General features: G+C 29.7%; 1 long non-coding RNA gene across 1 annotated transcript; it reads right to left on the reverse strand.

Annotated features, from left to right (window-relative positions):
* Positions 1 to 2086: 2086 nt before the first annotated feature.
* LOC128220488 (uncharacterized) lies at positions 2087 to 4811 on the reverse strand. The gene is made up of 4 exons (XR_008258793.1): positions 4578 to 4811; positions 3171 to 3249; positions 2806 to 2846; positions 2087 to 2416 (listed from the first exon to the last, which is right to left on the reverse strand). It is a non-coding gene; the product is annotated as an uncharacterized LOC128220488 (long non-coding RNA).
* Between the last annotated feature and the right edge of the window lie 1051 nt (positions 4812 to 5862).

A 5862-nucleotide genomic window follows, 5' to 3' on the forward strand; every position in this document is an offset into this window, starting at 1 on the left:
TATAGAGAAAAAAATTGCCTTGATAAATGATAAAATGAAGCAGCATGATAAAAAATGGTTTTGCATCCGTTCTAATATTAATCAGTCTTAATCATCACCTGCCCGAATCTCCCTTTTTTGTGTTCACAATTCTCTTTTCTTAAAAAACAACAACATATAATAAACTATGATAAACTATGTTCTACATATTTCATATTTTTTCATATTATTTAGTTATCCAATTATGAAAAAATTATTGTGAAATGCTCAAATGCCCTTTTTTGATAAATGTATAGCTAATAAGTTTTCGAATATCCACCTAATCAATTATCTTTTTCTTCAAGAAATGTACATATTGATGTTCTTCTGCACAACATATTACTGTAATATAAATTTGAATAAAAAAAATCCGTACTGGAAATGTTTTTATATTTACAAAAAATATTTATGTTTTTATAAGAGGTAAAACATGTTACTATTTTTAACACCACAATACAATGAAAAAAAAATCAATAGTAAGTATGTAACCCCTGTACATGGATCTACATAAAACGACAGTTTTATCGTAATCTGGAATTGTCGGTGCGACTTTCAATATATATTCGGTATTTGATTTTGAATGCAGACACTTCAATCAGTGAAAGAAAAGACAATAAAATTGATATCACTTCAATCTTGGTTTGGTTCCAAATACGATCGCAATTTTTGTTGTACAAAACGCATAGGGATATTTCATTTGTTTCAATATAATTCCAAATTCACTTAAGTATAAAGTTGCAGACACCTATCTGTCTTCTTGTATGAGTAGATTAATGTGCTGTTTTGATTTAGGTATCGCAAACATGCTCTTTCCTCTGATTCTTCTTTCATTTCTAGTGTTTGACAGGCAGCTTTTAAATCATTGTATATATCTTTCCAACATTAAAGAGGCGTAAAAATCACTGTCGGTTTTCATTGAAGTTTACCAAAATGCAACATTCATATAGCATGAAATAAAGTAAATGTGTTCTAACTGACAATGTCATACCATGATCGGGTTGTCATCTAAAGGCAAGATCGAAGACTAATTCATCTGTTCAATACGAAAGCTGATGTGCTCCACTATTTAAGACAAAGCTATAACACTTGCATTATGTCTAATGTAAAAATTATGTCGACGTGTTTTCTAGCCTTTTTGTTGCTGTTTTTTTATCTGCGTGTATTCTGATATAACACACAGAATTTCTTTTTTCAAACCTTTATTGGAACTTATTGGTTATGCCTTTTTCTCACATAATGCAAGTTTCGTCGACATAGATAGTGTTATGGACACTTTATTCAGTTTTTAAGACGAATATCCCATCAAAGCTGCTCAATTTTTAGACTGCGTAATATAATCAGACGTTTGGTCATTGCATTAGGGATTCAAGTTTTACTCTCTCAATTCAATTGAAACACGCCTTTGAATGTTGTCTGATTTTAAAGGAGATTGATGATGCTGATGATGAAGTAAACACAGATATTTAAAGCCGGTAAATGAAGTATGAAAAATGAATGACGTTAAAGAGTGAAAAACTCATTTGACTGTATATACCTATGTTAGCAATAACAACGTAAAAAATTAATTTAATGCGGTATATTAAAGTGATATATCATTTTAAAGGTTACGTCATTACAAACTCAAATATGCACATCTTTTCAAAATCTATCAAATTTAAACAGAATTATGGCCCTTTTAATTTTACAATTTTATCAATTTTTCTGCCTAAATAGGTCAAATTCAAAACTTCGGAATTTAAATGAAATAAATAATGTAAAACAACACATTTTGTTTATTTTCTTTAAATTTAATACACATTCCTAAATATCAGAACCTAAACAAAGTTTTAAGCAAATTATTTTACTTTAAAAAAATGATGAAAAAACGTCCATTTTTAAGAAATTTTAAAATTGCTTTATATTTTGAAGAATGAGCTTGAAAAAGGTAAAAGACAAAGAACATTAACATTCTTCCATTCACTGCTTGACTGTTGCATTTTTACAATTAATAGTATTATAAATAGGAAGATTAAAGGCAAACAAAACATTAGTTGCCATGGTAATCAAAATGTGCATAGATTTGGAATCATAATGTCCATGCATTTATTTGTAACCATTCATGACAAGTTTTACACATAAAAAGAAAACATTTTATATGGAAACATTTTCACTCTATAATCACTCAAAAAATGAAGGAACTGTTCATGCTGTACAGGGGTATTTGGAAGTGCAGATACTTCTTATTGCAAGAAAATTAATCCTCTTTGCACTACACTGTAATCTTGGATATTGCAGGAATTGAGAGAGAATCTGTGAGACACTTCATGGTATGACTGTTGCATGATAGAACCACTGTCAAATACTGAAAAATACTGTCAAATTACACCAAGCTGTTTTTTTCTCAGAAACCATCATGAGCCTGAAAATATAACAAAGGAATGTGTTGATTTCAATAAATACACATGTTCACAAAAGAAACTACATGCATTCAGTTTATATGGCAACATACATATACAGATGTATACATACAGTGTAAAAAGGTTTTATCACATTTAATTAAGAGAATACATTATATTACCAGATATTGTCTTAATATTGTCTTAATAAAGTTGACATACATACAGAGAGAAATAAGGATTTTCTAATTTAAAACTTCATACTGTTCAACATTTTTGTCCACTTTTTGTACATAACAAATTACCTTTTCTCTATAATAATTTATTTTTCCTTTCAGAATTATTCCTCAAAAAAGTCAACATTATATTTTTAATAGAGCAAATAAATACAATTTGACAAAAAAGTACATACAATTAGGTTACTGAATCTGCATCACTCAGGTGAGAGTGAAACTGAAAGTAAACAGAAACATAGATAATTATGTATTATTCAGAGAGGGACAATTATGTATATATATATATATATATATGTAATGAGGTTTGATGTCTATACACAGTTTGGTATTTACCAGAATCAATTTAAGAATCAATTCAACTTTACAGCTCAAAAAAATGTTAAAAGCATTTATTTTACAAATAATAAAATATGTCATCATACAAAATGTCAAAGTTTATAAAGAGTTCTCAATAACTTCAGGTATGATTTCAAAGAAAATTAAGCAAATGGCATGTTTATGAGATATTCTCTGGTAAATATGCATCATAGTTCTAAGTTACCTCAGTTCTGCAATCCTTCCCATCATTCTGACTGGCTGAATTTGAGTGGTATGAATGTATTCTATGGCTTTATTTCTCACTGAAAGGAAGAAAAGATTAGATAAAAAAGTGGAAAAAGACTAATAAATGACAAAACTGACCACCCATGAATTGGCATACATACTAATGTGTAAAAATACTCAAAATATTTAGTCAAAAAGGAAGAACAGCCATTTATGGAATGTGAAGTTTAAAATAATTTCAAATGAATAATCAAAACATTGAGTTGAAAATTAATGACAGCAATTGAAATCCTATCGTAACAGGAATTCCAATAAATCTGAAGACAAATAATGTTTGAAAAGTTGAATAATTTTTACAGAGAGTGATTTTATAATCCAAGTAACTATACAGAACATAAAAATGTTTCCTGAAATTTACTCATTAAAACATTGATATGTTGAAATTTGAAACTTTCCAATTATTATTTAAGTATTAGTTACTTGGTGATAATGTATGATCTCTAAACAATTGAAATTGGTAGGCATCCAATTAACTGTTTAGAAGATTAAAAAAATGCTTACTTTCTTAGTTTCAGTTGTGAAATGCCTATATAAGCCAGCCTTCATTTTTCTTATTAACCAATAAAACACTAAATGGAAACTTGGCGTTGTAATTTGATTCATTGGGTTTTGGTTGTCGAGCTCTTTTAAGTTATTTAATATGAATTTGTCGGTCAATGCCCGTTGCAGAAACATGCGCATAAACAATAACAAACTTAGCTTGACAGATTCTTAATTAATAATATAGAATGGCTTAATAAAAAATAACTGCCAATTCTCCAATAGTTTATTTACATTTTTTTAAACAGAAAGTGACCAGATCCTTAAAGAACCCGGTCTGTTTATTTCATTAAAACCAATCACAATATTGCAAATGTCTTATTTATTTAAATTATAAAACATTTGACCAATGTTCATGCAAAAGAATTGGCAACCCCTTATAAATAGCATTCTAAATATAATAAAACAATGATATGCATAAACCTACCTTAATGTTTACTCAAAATAAATTACTATTTACAGAGGTTGGCATTTAAAAAGTAAACAAAAATTACTTCCTGGTTAATTCGGATACTCTCGGCTTTTAAGGTTGCATGCCTTATGAGTCATCAAATTGTTCTTGTTTTTGGCCACTCTCAGAAACGATGTGTTTATAAATAGCCCTTGCGGAAAAATGCGACAGATTACGGAATCAAATGGATAGTATCACTGTGTAGATAAATGAATGAATTTTCAGAAATTCGATGATGCATTGTTGTTCTCTTTCGATGTGGACCTATAATTCAGCATGTTTTATCCTCTGTTTCAGTTTTTGTCAAAATAACAGCAGAAAATATACATAATAATTCATTAAAGTTATACTCACCGATGCAGGAGACGTCAATGTATCCTTGTAAAGTCATTGACAATCAAAACAATTCTTAAAATATCCGAAATCGAAAGTATAAAATGACAGTCAAAACGTCCCAAGACCGGCAGAAAAACGACATATTACAAAAAATGCTTGTGAAACTTTTTGCTCGTTTTATTTTGTTTCACATAATTAGATAAAACCCGTACTACAGTTGATAGATAATTTATTCATGATTATTTTGGTACCATTTTCGGCAGTAGTATAAATGTTTGCAGGAGTAATATCCATTGGAGTGAGGAGTGGTATTAGCATTGTGCAGAATAGGGAAGTGTAAAAATCGACGTTACGTTGTTATTGCTACCTATGTTGTTTATGTGAAAGAGTATCATTTGTGGTGTATGTATAACTTTTGGGGGTATTTTATTTGTCCTGCCTATGAATTGGGACTGCTATAAAATTCCACACACACATAAAATGGAAAGGATGAAGCTATTTTTGAACAAAACTAGAAATGTGCTATAACAGTCATTGTCGCTACAGTTAGGATAGACATGCATTTCCCTTTGTCATAGTTTCAAAAACGTGCATCCCGTGCGGCTTTTTATTACTAAAATTGCGGTGAATTGCATGATAAATTATTATGAACGTCGAATATATGCATTGTAAGAAATGGTCAACATTCCCATAAGCGTATGTGCTAGTTTAATTGTTAGTATATTACCCAAAAGGTTGTTTCATGGAACGTAGTTCTTGTCAGGCAATTGTCTGAGTTTGGTAAAAGAATATTATTTCATCCAATTGAACAGCATAACATAGATTGAGAATACAATCATACATGACTTAAACAACGCTTTGAGGTATTTTATGTATTTAGGGAAAAGCAGGACATTACTTAAATAAGGAATCAGTATTTCATTATATTTGAATGACTTACGTATTTATAAAAGAATGGTTTTGTTCAGATATAGTCTCATTGCATGCTTATATTCGCAGTGAAAAGGCGAAACATCAATTAACATCAATAAGCGAAACTCGTGTTTGTGTGGAAAGATATTGTTGCTGGTAAATGTTTTATTTCCGAGATTAGTTCGTTGTGTTTGTAGGTAATATATGCGAAACACTGCAGGGACTACCCTTGAGAAATTACGTAATACAGAAACAACAATTGACTTGAAGGCGTGAAATGTATAAGATAAAAGACCTGCCATCATACAAACGAATCATTTGACTACCTCAATTAAGATTGAAATACAAAATAAATGTGGTGCCGGGTATTGGAAATTTAATAACTCACTCC

Source organism: Mya arenaria, chromosome 15 (assembly GCF_026914265.1).
Source record: "Mya arenaria isolate MELC-2E11 chromosome 15, ASM2691426v1".
In the NCBI taxonomy this organism is placed as follows: Eukaryota; Metazoa; Mollusca; class Bivalvia; order Myida; family Myidae; genus Mya; species Mya arenaria.